This window comes from Neolamprologus multifasciatus, chromosome 14 (genome assembly GCF_963576455.1).
Source record: "Neolamprologus multifasciatus chromosome 14, fNeoMul1.2, whole genome shotgun sequence".
NCBI lineage: Eukaryota > Metazoa > Chordata > Actinopteri > Cichliformes > Cichlidae > Neolamprologus > Neolamprologus multifasciatus.
Window position 1 is genome coordinate 12,482,199 of NC_140452.1, and position 18,434 is coordinate 12,500,632.

Below are 18,434 nucleotides of genomic sequence, written 5' to 3' on the forward strand. Positions count from 1 at the left end.
TAGTTTATTATTCATGTCATTGAATTGTATGTGCATCATACTCTGCTTCACTGTAGTTCTTGTCCAGTTGTACTGAGTGCACTACAAACAGGTTGCCTGTCTTTACTTTGATTATATTACCAGATGGGGAAATTTTGAATCTGTTCTGCTTCACCGAGAGGTCGACTAATGTCTGTAGCTGGAACAGGCTGGTAAAACATGTCTTCTGTTGTTAAGGTTGGCCCACATATGAGCAACATATGTATGGGTCACCATTTTGGAAGACTGATTTGCTTTAGATCTATAGATCATGGATTTAGTTTGGTCACAGCAATGTTTTTTCTATGTGGACATCAAAATTGTCTTAATATTTCATTTTTGAACAGTTAAAAATTATTAAATGATAATGATAATTATTAAATTATCATTCGTGCAGCACAAACTAAAAGTTAGAGGTGGCATAACAGAGAGCGTATGACTGTTAGTCTTGCTGTTTAGTCGCTGTTTTTGTGAAGAGTTGCAACATTAAGATTTGTTTTAACCAAAAACAGGTTATTTGAATTCTTTGTGTAAACAGACTTCAACATTTCAATACTCATGGAGCTACTGAAACACATGCACAATGATTAATGAGGAATTACATCCCAGCCAACACTCAAATGATATGCATGTGGGTTTTTGGCTTTGCTGATCCTCAATTATTCAAGTAACTTAAATTCAGCAATCTGCTTTTTTGGGGAGTTTCAGTTTTCAGTTTATAAGATAAAAGTCAGATTAAGCAGCTATAAAATGAGTTATTTAAGAAGTTATTTGGAAGAACCAGACACAAGGCTGTAATGAATGTACAACTCTTTTACAGGCAGCTCTGTGGGTTTTTTCCACATGACTACTATATAATGTTCATAATGCCCCTTAAAAAAAACCTTAATAAAACTGTTTTGTCCAGATTCCCCCTGCCTGACCTCGTATTTTCCTAGACTGCTAGTCTTCAGTTTAATCACAGTGCGGATCAAAACATACCATTACTTTAATGATTAGTCAGTTAAATCGCATGCAGTTGTTCTCATATTTATCTATTTTTTATCTTTTGGCCAGACTTTCATTTTAGCTGTAGATGCAGTTATGTCAGTAATTTATTGCTGCCTTTTTGTCAGTGTCACTTTGTTCCAGATATACACTTTGTTTTCCATAACTTTTTGAGCATATATGCGATGGTCGGTGTTCATAAAAACAATTATAATCAGAAGAGAGTAATGGTCACGTCCACTATTTAGTATTTCTTTTATATCGGTTTAGGAGAAAGATCGGAAGAAAAATGAGGGATTGAGCAGGAATTATGGCACTGAGGGGCTTCTCAGGCATTGTGTAAACAAATTTATGCCTGTGTGCCAAAAAGAAGAGCCTTTCTTTCATAGTTATTTGTCAAAATGGAAGCACAAATGCAATCAATCATGGACTGTTCCAGGCTCAGATTTTTGCTATCCAGGTCTAATGTTAGGTTTTTATAGCATTTGTGTGTATATTAGATAAATAATCCTCTCAATCAACATTATTCCAAACAGTACTATGATCTGTTCAAAATGAAGACATTCATCACGAGTAAATGATTAACATTTGTATTTACTTATTTATATGTCCTCGTGCAAGCCCGCTAAATAAGCATTCACCATAACAAGGCAACTATGTCACTGCAGTGGCATAAGTAGTGTAGTATATATGTAACATAGTATATATGTTGTTATCCAGTGCACATCTCCTATGAACCAGTAACAAAATGGGTAGTGGTATCCCATGTGTTTCATGTTTTTATATTGTGACTAATAAACAGGTTTGTTAAAGAGCTAAATGTGCATGAATGAGCTATAACTATAAGCAGAAACAAATGGAAATTATGCAACCACAACAAATGCGAAAAAATGAATGATTCCAATTAATGCAAGCGTCAAAACGAATTGCTTTTTTTCCCTGGTGAAGCTGTAAAAGACACATTAAAATATGGTGCAGCTGTGTCCTTTGCACTGCATTTTTGAGCCACAAATGCACGCCGCTTGTCCACATGTCATAAAACCCCATATAAATTAATGGTTTTCCTAACAGACATCAGGATCTTAAGTCACAGTTTCCCCTCAGCCCTCCACTGAGGTCCGTATTATAGAAAGTTAGTGTCCCTGAAGTGGCTGCAAAAAGTCAGTAAAAGAAGAAAAAGTTCCGCTTCAGCAAAGCCCTGTTCTCTAAAAATGTGAGTATTTTAAAAATAATCTTGATTAAAAGAAAGCTGATAAAAAAATTTGGGCAAAAGTAAGAATCAAAAGGTGACTGGTGTCCTCTATTATTATTATATCAGCAAATCTTACCATTTTGGTTGATAGTGATTAAATTAGAGGAAACTGAAATACCTTTTCTTTATGAAAAACTAAATGTGTGCATCCTGACCTCTTTTTTTAATCAAATGCTTATTGTTCTCTGTTGAAATCCACATAAGCTGCACAGGGCTGACTGAAAAAAGAAAACTGGATCACGGTCGCTAGTAAACCTGTCTCAGGCTTTGTGATTTATGGACAGAGAGATCGTGTTCTTTTCTGCTCTCCAGCGAGCTGCACAGTCTTGCACTATCATCCCCAAGGTGAAACAATGCTTCAATATTTGGGAAAGCTCGCCGTTCCCACTTTAACATCTGGTTCAAAGGGCGCTAAATATTGAACAGGGCATACCAATCTGGAACACTGCTTTAATAGGAGTCATCAAGAATGACACGAAGTTAACTTAAGCGCTCACTCACAGATTTGTATTTTTTTTAAAAAGGGTCTCCTGCATGAATCACCCAGCTATTAAAAAAGTTATTATCTGTACCAGGGGCTACAGTTACTCCTTGCAGCAGTCTGACAGTCTTACATGCATGAACGCTTTAGCTCAGGAAAAATGCAGGGAAAACTGAGGTAACAGAGGTTTGCACTAGACTAAAGTAATTTACCTATAAACTTCATCTCTGGGGTGTTATGGGGCCTTTACATAGTTTACAGTTAGTACATTCCCCTTATAAAATTACTAAAAATCCCAGCTGTTATAGTCCAGATGACGATCTGTTGCTTCTTCTTTATGTGTTCTTACATGTTTAATTACATTAATAAGTGAAGGGAGTGTTTCAGTGTTGGCTAGTGAATCATATTCATGTGGTTAAAATGCTGTCAGACTAAAACATTTTGTAAAATTGCAATTGCAATATATTTACATAAGATGTACGACTTTGTTTATATGCTCAATCTTATGGAGGCAAATTTAACTTTGAAGTACAATCTTCTTCCCTCACTAATGCTCATCATATGTAGTGCATAATTATTTTTTGGCAGAACTCAGACAACAAACACAGACATGTAATGGCTTTGCATTCAGCTATCCTTCTGAGCCATGTTTCCATCTGAAAAACAAAAAGCTGCCTGAAGCGACTATAAATGATATTCTTACTGCACATACAGCGTCTTGAGCCACCACTCTTCCTAATATTTTTGCTAAGAAAATAGAAGTAAAACATATAGGACAAACACAGAGTTTGTACAGTTCCAATGAGCTTGAAAGTTATTTACACCTTATTCTTTAACACACCCTGAACTTTCTTGGGAAAACTTTCTTGTCGTCACTCGGAATAGTTTCTTGAAGGACATTCAAAGCTCCTCTTTGGATTTTGGCTTTCTTTTGTTCCGTTCTAAGTCAGGACAATCCAGGAATGCTTTTACTGCATTGGCAGTGTGTTTGGGATCACTGACATGTTGAAAAAGAGTTCTCACCAATCACATGATTTCCATACGGTTTTGCCTGGTGACAAGATCTCTAATACCACAGGCTGGTATTATGTCAGGTTTTTGGTTAATAGCTCTTTGGAAATCACCTCATCAGTACAAAAATAATATTTTATGCCAATCAAATTGTGTTATATTTGCCCTTTATTTATAGATTCAACTAAAGAAATGGTAACAAATTATGTGTTTTTGGAACAGGCTGCTAGTAACAAATTGCTAAGATACAATTTAAATGGGTTATATAAGTTTTCTGTTTTGTGCAGACACATCCTTTAAGTTAGGAGCTTTTTTTATGCTTGAATGATTCATAGGTCAGCATTAAGTGGTTTAATAAACAAAACAAACAAACAAACAACAAACAAATATTCTTCTAAAGATGATCAGATTGGAGGACTGGACTGAAAATGAGTGAAAAAGCAGCCGATGTCTAAAGAAAACCCCTGAAAGACCTTCCAAAAGCCTGGAGAACAAGTGGTAAGGATTATTTCATGGATCAGATTTTAAAGAGTTAAGAATGAAGTCTGTTTCCTTGGAAGCAAAATATAAAGAAATGAGGGGTGAAGCCAGACATCTGCACACAGCTGTATGTTGAATGTTTTGTGTGAACGTAAAGTCACTGACCATATTTGAAGAATACCATGTGGATGAGCCATAGTAATGACAAAGCCAGCAACGGAAGATTCAGAAACGCACGCAGACATCAGTGGAGCAGTTTCCTAAAACAGTAAAATATCTCTGGCAGGAAAGTGTGGAAGGAAGGCCAAACATATTGGGTCCGGTACATCAACATCAAAACAGCCAAAGACTGATCTAAGAGACATACAAATGAGAAACACACAATGTTTTTTGTTTCTTCTAGAGGCTGAGTTTTAAAATGTATTAAGATGTAAAGAGCTTTTTGTAACCAGTCAGTATGTGGAAAAAAGAGAAGCTGTGATTTAGGGGAATAACTGGCAAGTCACGTGTGGAAAAAGAAGCCTGATTAGTGATGTGTATTTTGGCCACATTCTGTTTCTGACATGAGAAAAAGAATAGTCAAAGTTTAATAATGAATTTACTTGTGTACCATATCTCACATGGCCAGACTCAAATGCAGGACTCAGTTCAGTGAAAGTTTATTTACAGTTCACAAGCCCAATATGTACAAAATCCAGTCGAGGTGGCTCTTCTATGTTGTCTTCTATGATGTTCTATGTTCTCTTCATTGGCTCCCTGTTAAATCCAGAATTTAATTCAAAATCCTGCTCCTCACGTATAAGGTCTTGAATAATCAGGCTTCATCTTATGTTATTGACCTTATAGTACCATATCACCCCATTAGAGTGCTTTGCTCTCAGACTGCTTACTTGTTGTTCCTAGAGTGTTTAAAAGTAAATTAGGAACCAGAGCCTTCAGTTTAAAGACCTTTCTTCTGTGGAACCAGGTTCTAATTTGGATTCAACAAACAGACACCATCTAACTTTAAGATTAGGCTTAAAACTTTCCTTTTTGCTAGAGCATATAGTTAGGGCTGGATCAGGTGACCCTGAATCCTCCCTTAGTTATGCTGCAACAGGACTAGGCTGCTGGGGGATTCCCATGATGCATTGAGTATTTCTTCTTCAGTCACCTTTCTCACTCATTATGTGTTTGTACTCCTCTCTGCATTGAATCATTACTTATTATTAAACTCTGGCTCTCTTCCACAGCATGTCTTTTATCCTGGCTTCCTCCCCTCACCCCAACCAGTCACAGCAGATGGCCCCTCCTCATTGAGTCTAGTTCTACTGCTAGTTTTTCCTTCCAATGTGCTTGCTCACAGGGCGTCATATGGTTGTTGTGATTTTCTCTGTTGTATTATTGTATGGTCTACCTTAAAATCTAAAGCACCTTGAGGCGACTGTTGTTGTGATTTGGCGCTGTATAAATAAAACTGACTTGAAGTATGAGAGTATAAAAGCAAGTATAAAAACTAAACAAGGTAAAAATTGACTAAGATGGAATGATGAAGGGTATGCAATTTTTCATGGTGGGTTTCAAAGAGTAGGTACTGGTGTGTGCACTTCCACACAGTCTAGAAATGGCAAACTACTATCCTTTGTATCTTTTCTAGTGAACCTTATGTTTCTATCCACTAAGTTGATGTGAAGAGTGAAGGCTTCTACTTCTTGGGTTTTGTTTTTGACCCAGGTGTAATCCACGTATCTGTACCAGTGGCTAGATGCAGTTCCTTTGAAAGAGCCAAGAGCTTTACTTTCCACTTCCTCCATGTAAAGGTTGACTACAATGGGTGACACATGAGCCCATGGCACATTGGTGTTTTTGTCTGTAGAAACCCTTGTTGTGGTGGTTAGGCAGAGTGTCCAAATTTGATCGGGGGTAAAGCTGGTTCTGTTTTCTAAGGAGCTGACTTACTGTAGTGATGTTCTCACAGTCTCCACTGCCTCAGTTGTAGGTATGCAACTGAAGAGAGAAACCACATCAAAGCACACTATGGTTTCATCTGCCATTGCAGTGAAGTCAGTATTTGATGTGATGGAATGTGTTACCCAAAAGGGGAGCTCGGACAGTGGTGAGGTGCTTGGAAATATTGTAGGTGGCTGAGTTTATACTGCTAACAATGGGTCTGAGTGGGACTCTTCTTGTGAATCTTTGGAAGTCCATATTTACAGGGTATTGTATCCCCTGGGTACAGACGGTGGTATGCAGTTAATTATTGTGGCTCAAGAGTTGGGAGTTCGCCTTGTAATCAGAAGGTTGCTGGTTCAAGCCCCAGCTTGGACAGTTTGTGTCCTTGGGCCAGACACTTCACCCGTTGCCTACTGGTGGTGGTCAGAGGGCCCGGTGGCGCCAGTGTCCAGCAGCCTAGTCTCTGTCAGTGTGCCCCAGGGTGGCTGTGGCTACAATGTAGCTTGCCATCACCAATGGGTGGATGACTGGTTGTGTAAAGCTTTGGGGTCCTTAGGGACTAGTAAAAAGCGCTATACAAATACAGGCCATTTACCAGGCCATTTTACTCCTTATTGCTGTTTTCGTGGCTGTGATGACATCCACCATGGGTGGCTGTTGTGGAGAAATTGCAAAATTAAGTCACTTGGCTAGTAACTTCTTTTCAGATTCAGTGAAGAAAAGCTGGGATTTAGGGGAATGACTGGCAATATTGATATTGAATATTGATATATCTTTATTAGTCCCACAAGGGGAAGTTTCATAAGGCTGCCGACCTATTGCACGCAATGGCGGCGCCATCTTACCCTCCGACCATACATACATTACACAAAACATCACATGGGGAAGACAGGTCAGAGAGGTATAACAAGCCTGATTAATAACGTGTATTTTGGCCACTTTCTGTTTCTGACATAATAAAAATAATAGTCAAATTTTAGTAATGGATGTACTTGTGTACCAGACCTCACATGGCCAGACTCAAATGCAGGACTCAGTTCAGTGAAGGTTTATTTACAGTTCACAAGCCCAATATGTACAATATGTCTGATAATTTCTTCACTTTTCCTGACTGTCTTCCGTTGTGGTGTCCTCCTGTTTTTGTCTGTATGGTCTACGTATCGACTCGGGATGATACGTTTTTGTTCGCAATGTACGGAATTTATGAAATTGTCTGTCTTTCCGTATAATTTGTTGGGCCTGCTGAGCCTTTCCACAAACTTAGAAACTTCTTCTTAAATCAGGGAGGGTAGGAGTGTTTTGAATCCCTGCAGACTTTGATTGATCTTATTCTGGAGTGTATCGATAGTGAAATGGACTTGTCTTATCCATTCAGTTAGAAGTCTCCATAGAATCAACTTTGTTCTTTTCACCTGTCCCGTGTGGTTCTTTGCCATCAGAATTATTGTCTAAAGGCCAAGAAAGATGCCCAATGGATTTACTTTACCAAATGGACCGTTTGGAATCAACTTTGTTCTATGTCCCCTGACCATGGATCCAATTTGCAAACTCTTGTCTGTCTACTTTGTCTTCATCTTAGATTAAAGCCTTAATGCCCACTCACAACTTGCATCAGTTGATCTCAGTAAGTCACATGATAGGGTGAGTAAAGGTTGCACAATGGTTCCACCTGAAACCTCTGAAGATAATGACCCACACCTTTTTCACACCATGGCTCATATGATGAGGCACATGACCATAGTAGGTCAACAGTCCTCTTAAGGGACAACTCAAATTAGGGTTTAAATACCTGGAACTCTCCACCATTTGGTCTAATACTTGAATAAGCTTCTCTGATGAGAGGTGAAGCGTCGTCAAGAAACTTAAAGAAGTCCACTCGCTTTTCTTTCCGAGCTCCTTACCATGACCTGGATGACTACTAATGTGTTCAGCATGCCAGAGCACATGGAGGTATTCATTAGGTACATCAAGGTGTGGCTGTGGTATTTAGCCTTACCTCAGTTTGAGAACTGAAACAATCCGTTTTCATATCAGGGTTTGGAAAACATAGTATTTACAATTAGCAGCAGTGCATGTCTAACTTTCCCGACAATCCTATGAACCACCAGTCATTGTGTAAAGTTCAGTAAAAATATACATATTTTAAGTCAGAAGGCATAATTTTTTAGCTGTAACCTAAACACACCCACAAGCTGCAGGAACGCACAAACCCATGAAAAGGTTGTAAAATAGTTTTCTTTACCATCAATAAGAATACAGTTTAGTTCGAGATGAACCTTCTAAAATGCAACATTTACCTAACTTCTTAAAAACACCAAAGGCAGAATGAAGCTCATCTCTAGGCAAAAAACACCAAAACCCCCCCCCCCCCAAAAAAACATATGTATGTCATCACTTCAATGTTCCACCTTTTCTATATGTGTAGATTGATGAATGTATAGTGTCTGACAGCAGAAAGATGCTTTTATCAATACTGCCAAAGGGGTAAAGTTTTTCTCTGGTGAGGTTTTCTGCTCACCTTAATTCTGAGTTTGAAGCATGCACTTACAAGTACGATGATTGACATACTTGTTTGCGTGCCAAAATGCACATTTCTGGAAGGTTGTTATGAAAATGAAAAACTTTCAGGATGTATGCACAACACTGACTAGATTGATGAGTGATGCAGGGAGTGACTTTATTCAGGAGTTAAATATTTTAAAATGCATGAAGCATGTTTTTTTTTTTAAAGGATTAGGACTCATTTGTGGTTTTAAGATTATTTAACCCTATATTTTGCATTTTCACTGGAATTTTAAGGTACAGTATTGCAGTATTTTCAATGTCTTAAAATGTGCTTTCAAACACTCTTTACATATTTAGTATCTTCTTTTAGCTATTACTGTAATATTCTGTAATATGTATAACATGTTGATCCTGAACGTAGCTCATTGCTATAATTCAGTATTGGATTTCGATGAGTCCTTTATCCTTTTTGGTAACCGGACCCCAGTGCACTATGGGATAAGTCATGCAGGAAGCGAACCACTGCCCAAGAGTCACTGTAATGACTCCCAACATTGTTAATAAAAGTTAAACCTTGGTACGTCCAGAACCTTAGAGTATACAGCACAAAACAAGGCAGTTAGTACATGAACAGCGCTAATGCGTTAACAAGCTAACTGCGCGCAGCCCCCACACGGGGAGTTCTGCGTTAACTCGCTAACGGAGGATTGCCGCGTTAATGCGGTAATGGCGTTAATGTCATTTTAACAAGATTAACGGTGACGGCACTAATTTATATGAAAAAAAGGGGACAATTTAGCACCTTGCAAAGTAAATTATAGGCATGTATTATTAAACCTTTGTGGAACTATCATAATACATCATGCATATTTCAACTTCAACAAAAGGTGTTTTCGGTTAATGAATGCTAAAAATGAGTCTTTTTATCCCATTGCTAGGTGGGTCCTGGGCAATGTGATGACATATCTGGTGTAGAAAAATACTTTTAGGGGTCTAAGATGTACCTGTGTGCCAAGTTTGACTGAACTGTTTGAACTTCAGATTTTTTTGGAAGGAGTTTGTGGACAAAAAAACTATCAAGTACACAGGCAGTAATTTTGTGCATTAAAGTAACATCCACTTGTTTCGCTGAGTGAAACATTAATTTCAGAGTTATATTTTGCACTTTGCTATTACATCATCTGGAGAAATACAAAATCTTGGCATCATTTTATTATTATTCGTTTTCCTAATTTAGCCTGACACTTTGAGCTTCTTTGGAGACCCTGTCTTGAATTCAAAACAAACTTCTGTGGGTTTGAACCGTGCCTAGAAACATGACTCATGATGGACTTGCTGCAGTCCACGGGGAAGATGAGGTAAGATCAGCCATTGCCTTAATGAAACATTTTTTTTTTTCTGTATATGAAATTTATAGTGCATATGAACAATTAGCTTGTTTTTCATTTACAACATTCCGCCAAAGAAAACATCCCACATGAGATTTTGCTTTATGATTTCTGACAGGTCATATTGTATAACAGTAAACTTTATCTGCTTTTGGCACGGAAACACACCATGCTAAGAGCACTACCACTGAGCAGAGAGGAAATAACAGACTGAAAATCTGGACCACAAAAGCACAGGGAATCCCATCGACGTGGCTCATGGCTCTCAGAAACTGCTGGGGGAGGGGAGAGCTGTTGGTCAAAAGCTAATGACGGAAAAGAGTGAAATAGTGCCTTTACACTCCTATTACTGGCCACACAAGGATAACTCCTATATGAAATATAATGTTTGTAAATTAAGTAACCTCCTAGCATACAGAATCCTGCATTTCCTCCAGTTATGAGCATGCTAAATGAAGTTTTTATCAAAGTTTTAACCCTAATTTCATTAATGAATTTTAAGTACCAAGTCCAAGACAAGATAAACCTGGCATCTTCACACAGATAATGTTTAGCATGCATTTTTAAAAAAGTTCCACTGGTTTGAGTTATCACTGGGGAATGCTTAATCTTATTATTTGCATTCAATGATGATCTTGGAAGTCATTAACTGTTGGAGTAAATTCATATGTGGATCTGAATGCAGGATTTTTTGGGAGGATTCCTCATCATAGCATGTCAGAAAAAATGCATATTTTGCATCATAAAAAATGCATAAAATAGAAACGAAGTAAGAAAATTTGGAGACATCACAGACTAATCTGAACTAAATAAAATATTATCACCTTTACACATTAAATTTCATCCTTATCTTAAATGCCCACGCAATGCACTGATAGCATTCAAAGTGGGTTCAGGAATTTTTGGTCAAGCGTCTAATATAATCCAATCCAAAATACAGTCTGGAAGGAGGTATAATTGTTGAATAGTATCTTAATTTGCTGTACTTTAAGATCTCAAGACCTTGAGACTATAAACCTGGTCAGGGTTATAGTCTGCATTTTGAGTTTGCCTCATAGCAGCAAAGCCTTAAAGCTCAAAGCTGTCACTAACGCCAAGAGAAATAAAACAAAGAGTGTTAAACAGCTGTGCAGTGTTTAGAGCTTGTGTTCCACAGGAAAACACAATTGTAACATCAGTCATAACAGATTTTATAAACTTCTATTAACACAATTTGTTCTTGGTATTTAAAGTAGCAGTATAAAACATTTTAATGTGTTTGTAAGTTCACACTGTCCCTAGGTTTGTAGGTTCCAAAAATACAGAAACAATGCTTAGTGTTACATGGAGGAAAGACGCTTCCTTTTAATTTTGTAAAATGTAAAATTTCCCATTGTACAGTATAGGCTAAAAGTGTTATCCCATTCACAATGTAGTCAGTATGAAAGAATTGATATCCTTATTTTATCATGCATGGAAGCTCTTCTGCAAGTCAAGGCTCATGAAAACTAGGGCATTTCACAATATTTGGGTTGGCCCAGGTAATGAAAGATGCTGGACTTCAATGTTATGAGCTGCTTTGAAGAAGAATGATAAATATCCTCAGGTGTCTGCTGTCAGGTTGTAAATCAGAAACAATGAACGAGGTCAAATGCATAATGAGTTCATGCACTGCTGAAACCCCTCCAGAAACAAAATGTACTGACAACGTTTTTCAGTGATGTTTCAGTAAAACGAAGAGAATAAACTAATCACCGGATGTCAGAGTTTTTGTTTACCAGATCTCCTGTGTCCACTTGCCAGTGTTGGATAAACTATGCAGAGAGTGGTTCATTCTTTTGATCCTTGTGCACAAAGCCAACTATGACATTTGGAGAAAAAAACCCCCATGAGATTACAGCTGCCTTTGGTCAAACTAGTCAAAAAGTTTTGTTTTACTTTTTCTTTTTCACGTGTAGATACTAAATGCCAATTCAGTGCTAAAAGAATCTATGAATGTCACAACGACATCTCTGAAAAAATATTTATTACATAGGAGCCTTGAGTTGGAAAGTAGTTTGGGAAAAAGTGAAGTGCATTGAAATTTAGTAAAAAAAAAATCCATTTTTTTTCTCTGAATAGGACAAAATGAACTGCCCATAAACACACTTAATTTGCAATTCCAAGGAACTGTGTGTGTTTTTGTGTGTGAAATACCTGTATATCCTCAGGTTGTGTAATTGCCACTTAATCATTACAATGATTTGCATGCCTAGTTAGTAATTCTACTATAAATATTCAGTCACACACATGAAACTGATTAAGGCATAATGAAAACAATGAAAACAGCCTAAATGTGCATAAAATATAATATCTGTCTCGCTAACTAGAAAGATTTTTGTAGTAGTATAGTTACAGACCACTGAACTGAAGACCATTTCTTATATAGTTAAGCCTATACATTTTTTAACAACAACAATATTTTCTCAGTTGGTTTCCATACGCCACCACAGTGTATTATAAATCAAACAGCCAAGATGTGCCTGACAAGCAGACTTTCAGTTTAATTTCAATTTATTGTTTAGCAATTACATCCATTTTTATGTATACATAGTCCCTCATTTTCAAAGGCTCAACATTAATTGGACAAACAAATATAAGTCCAGTCCAGTCCAGAATCCATGGGCATCAAAAATCTAATGATTTCTCTCTTGAGATGCTTTCTTAGCATCTCCAGCTGTTGCTATTTTGTAGATGTCTACCTTCAGTTGTGTCTTGAGTAACTATAGATTATGACCTGCTGGGTTGAAATCTTTGGCATTGCCTTCTTTGCCTTGAGAAATTTTTTGCTTTTCCAGTATATTTGTGGGTCATTATCCATTTACACTGCGAAGTGGCTTCCAGTCAGTTATTATAAGCAGTCACATCAGTTAATACAAATCATTGAATAAAGCTGGAAGTTTTCACTTCAGTCTAATCTTGACTGCCATTTAAAATCCACTGTGGTTGTGTAAAGAGGCAACATTTTTAAAAAAGAAAAAAAAACAAGAAAAAAACAAGAAAGACGTGTCATTCAGACCCAACTGTATTTTGTCAACCATCAAATACTTCTATTATGTGATTTAGGTCTTTAATCCAGTACCATAAATGTCCTGTAATAGCTTATTTTTGAAGTGAGTTATTGCTTTCAAGTACAACAGTCTAAGAAATTTAGCATCTGTTGCAGAAACTATGCCACTCAGTCTCCATTGAATATTTGGGAATTACTGAGTTAAGCACATGATAATAGCTATTTTTGTTTTTCTGCATTGTGCTGCAGTTGCTTCAAAGTTGGCTTTTGCAGCTTGGGGTCCTTAAGGGAATATGGAGTGATCAGTCACAGTTATTGTCAGTGACTGACAGAAGAAAGATAATCCACATGTGCTTTTCATTTGAGGAATTATCTGCACTAGAGCAAAATGGAGTAATTGAAAACATAAAGGCATATTTATTTCTGGAGTAAAATAATGAATACATTTCAGGAAATACTGATCTACAACCATTTGAATAATAAACATGGTGAAATATTAATGTTGTTAAAGACCAGAAGTCTGCTTTTTTCTGTAATACTTGAGCTTATAATAATTTGCCTACCATGTCAATTTTATCTTCCTCAATCTCTTCCTGACTTCTCCACAGCTGCAGCCTCCTATGACTATAAGGCCTGATTACTAGTTATTGCTGGTACTACAGTTTATGGTGCAGCAGCTGCTATCATGTTGGCTAATTTAACTGCATCTGTTTTTACTTGTGATATCTTCAATAAGATTTAATATTAGGGACTAATACCAAAAAAGTCAGCAGTAGTTTATGATTTTCTGGTCAGTATTGAGATTATAGAGCAAGGGAACCAAAGTCTGTTTTCCCAGACTTCTGTGCAACCAGTTGCCGCTTGCTTTTCACCTTTCAGGATCAATTTACATGCCAGTAATATTAAACAGTTGAGAATTATTTTGTGGATAGTCTTCAGCTGTACTGAGAGAAGCTCCAAAGAGCTGGCTGTTCAGATTTTCTGGTAAGTAACCTGAATTTTTGTTTAAGCCTGCTTTTGCTAGCCTGAATTAGCATCTGATTTAGCATCTAATGGATTATGGGTATACCTTGCAAATCAAGCTAGCTAGTCAGAACTATTGATAGAACTACTGAGAAACAGAACTTAGGTACATATAGATAACTTATTTTAAAAAATACACATACATACATACACAGCTAGACATTCACATGTGCTTAAGAAAGTGAAACTGGTCAGAATTGTTTCTTAAAAATATTGCACTTGTGTACCAAAATTTGTATAGAATTAAAAATGAATAGTATTGCACCAGGTTTAGACTGACATAGCGTGTTATTGATTTATTTTGTTTCATGTCAGAGTTCCCAGCTGAATTTGGCATAAAAAATATTTCTTGATTGTGTAGTGCTTGCTTTGGACCTAGAACATTTGCCTGAGGGCAAGCATTTAAACAGATGATAGGCATGGTGAGTTGTAGCCTTTAGGTTTCAGTCTACTTTCTGCAGGCAGCTCGATTTGTATGCATCATCAAGAGCAGGCAGCTGTGTGTTGGTAATGTTTTGTGCAGTTTTTATGAGTCTCTTTAGATCTCTTTCTTATCCGCAAGAGAGCTGTTATCTTACCATATGTCAATGTCCTTTAAAAATGACAACAACGATCAGCAATCAACACTTTTCAGCCAAAGTGCCAAACTCAAAGCTGAGTGATACCACAGTGGCAACAATTGTTTATGCCTTTATTGCTTTTTTATGTTTTATTCAAGTTTTCTAAAGTCTTTCTCTTTACTGCAGTGTTTTGCAGTAATAAAATATAAAAGCAGGTATAGTGCGTATATGGTGGATCTGTAGCCAAATTCTAATGTTATTGCCTCTGTGTAAAAAGATGTATTTGTGTAATCATATTCCAGGTTTTTTTTTTAACCAAGATATCTGTGAGTGTTCAGTGCCAGATTTTTCCTCATTCAGTTCAAAAGTGCAATGTCTTTGGGCCAAGTGAAAATTATGTTGCTATTTGGAATGACATTTTGTATTTTGTATCCAGTTTTAACATTTCAAAGCACACCCTTAGTAACATGAGTAATTCCCCAGAAACAATATTTCCTTGAACTCATGTTATACAATGTAAATAGCTACTGCTTTGCACTTAATAAATATCCCGATCTTGTGGACACTTAGCATTACCATAGCCTTACCTTATAGTTATACATCTGATATTTGATATAGTTATATCAAACTTTTTTTGTGGGCTTTTTCTTATTAACATTATTACTTAGCTCTTAAAATGTATTTAGTTCTTTAAAAAAATCTTTAAGAATCCAATTGTTAAAAGCCTTGTGGTACATATTCAGCTATGTTCATTAGTCTGTGCGTGTCTGCTATTTAATTATGAGCAGATACAGCTTTTAGAACTGACTCGTGCAGCTGAATTACATTAAAGTGGGGAGAAAGAAACAAAACAATGGCATTCATCGATGTTTGAAGTGTTCATTCTATGTGAAATCTGTTCTTTTACAATGTACTATAATGGTATTCTCATGCACCTTTTGGCCAGACAGTGTTTTATGTGAAACCTTGGCATTTATCATCAAACACAATCTGCTTGTGAATAGACATGAATATAAGATTGGATCCATCGAAATGTCATTAACACTAATAACTATGTTGTTGTGTAAATTAAAGCTGTTTTTGTTTTTAAATTTGTGGATAATTAAAACTAAGTTCTAATTAAAGACATTTGGGTTTGGAAGTTCTCAAAAGCATACTTATGTAACATACATTTTGAGAAAAACACTATCTTGTGAAGCAAGAGAGCAAATAAAACTCTTGGAAAAAGATTTTCACAAAACCGTCTGATTTAAATTGACAGAAAATTATAACTGTGCTCAATTTATGTTGTTTTGGCAATTATTCCTGGTTGTCTGTCAGATTGAATGATTATGTAACTTCTGAATCTGCTTTTCTTTATTAAATATACCACAAAGATGGAAAATAAGTCATTGTGCGCTAAGCCTTAGATGACCTACATTACTGTTGGGCTTAATAGTCTTAGTTTTGTACCCATACAAGGTAAAAATAAAATAAAATGCAAAAAACAATGAAGAAACTATGATTGTACTTTGTACATAAAGCTCACCTGTACTCGGAATCTCATGTGAATACCTTTAAATTGTACTTTGTGAGGGCCAAGTCTATACACGATGGGGCTGCAGTTGAACTTCATCAAACACATCCAGTGTTCCAGAAATATGACAGCTTGTTGGAGCCAGTGCTGCTTTCATGCAGCTGCATCCAGGCAGCCTCTGATATGCACATTTGCTGGACTGGAGTTTTATTTTGGTAGAGTGGCTGATGGGGATCAGTTAAAACTGAGAGAAACTTTCCATTAGATTCTACATTTATTGGTCAGATAGGGTTTGTCATATACATTTCATTGTATTATTGTTACATCTTAAATACTAATGTCCCTGCAGTTCTGCGATCATTAAAAATTTATAAGCCCTGATTAGTAAAGTAAAATATGATAATAACAGCTAAAGAAAAAACTTTTAAAGAACAGAGAAAGAAAAAAGTTTATGGTGTTCAAAATTTGTAACCTGATGGACCTTCAAATGCTGGTTTATTTCAAGCACAGATGACCCATGTTATTAGGAGAATCTGACAAAAGTCAACACAACAAAACTAGGTACAAGTGCCTGAAAGCTTATTAAAGGGATGCTGCACATGAATTTGCCAACTCGGTTGTTTTGTTTATGGATGAGAAGACAGTTGCTTTTTGGTGATGAGCAGTGGAAACTGTTGTACTAAGTCAAGTGAAATTGGAGACTGTTGTTATTGACAAGAACAGTCTTATAAATGACCAAATAATTGATTGGTAGATCGCTGCTGAAGAGAGCATGGAAAATCACAAGGCAAATGGAAAAGTAACATGATCCCACACCAGATGTTTTCAGAAGTTGTAAATGTATAAAATAGTGCCCACTGTGAGTCTGACTGCAGAATGTATTAAACTTTATCTGTAGCTAGGTTTGCATGTTACTGTAGGTTACACTTTCTAGATAAAATAGAAATAGATAAAATGTTTTTTTTTTATGTTTTTTATTTTTGATGTAAAAAAATAAATGGTTTCTTTTTTATGGCTCAAATCCATGAAGATAATATCAACATAATCCCACACGGTACCTAAAATGTGCTGCACTGCTGAATTTAAGACATTCAGTTTTAATCCCCTTGTAAATAACACAAACTTATCAAACAGAAAATGAAGGTGCTTTGTATTTCTTTCAATATGCTGAAAGAAACAGCATCAACAATGTGAACTAAAAATGTGTTTAATTTCTATTAGGTAAGTAAGAAAAATGTAGCAAGCCGACACAAGTGAGCAGCTTCTATAGTGCAAGCAATCCTGTCAAACATTCAGTAATGAAACCTGTCATCTAAAATTATAAAAAGTTGCCTCACAGTTCTACTTCAATGCAAATGAACTTTTGACAGTTCATTACTTGTTAAAACAGCCACAGAGTACAGATGTGAGCAGGTTTTAGGCCATATGGTGCAGGTCTCGCTCTACAGAAAATACTAAGATATTATTTGTGCTTCTTTCCTTGGTAGACAAATATTATTTTTGATTTTCCACAACCTACTGACTGCATGAACAGTTGTGATGCGTCACTTGGGCTGTCATTAGGGATGTTTTGGGGAAAACAACATATAAATGGCAAAACACTGATTATTTGTATGATTTCATCATATCAGGCCATGTGAACCAGCTGCCTGGATCACCAAAGCTTGTTGACGATTCCTGTAAATGATTTCTGATGTGAAATAACAGATAAGAAAAAAAAAGTTTTATATTTTGCCATGTCTGTTTTGTGTGTTGCAAAAGTTTCTTGGCTGCTTGAGGTTTTAAACCGTTTTAGTGCACCCAAGAAGCCATAAACTGCACTGAGGATTTTTTTCTCATAAAACAATAATGCAGAAGCTGGTGCTGACCCAAATATCTGGACATAACAGCAAACATAATGTCCCTGTAACCTCGGGGAAGTATCTCAGCTGCATTCACACATAAAAAAACACATGTTACTTACATATTCTTTTGACAAATGAAATTTGGCAATGCATTTTGAAATGAAATGTAAGTAATTTGCAATTGATGCCAATGTTACAATTTATTTATTTTTTATTATTTATTTTTTATTATTTTTTTTATCATATTTTGTAGTTTTCATAAATTATTTGTAGTTTTTTAGTTAGACTAAAAGGCAGTTGACTCTTCTTGAAAATGAGGATAATGCAGTTATTTTTTAAACCAATTTTGATGTTTATTTTGTACAGACTCCAAACTGCCTGGATCCTTTTAAACTGGCAGATGCATGGC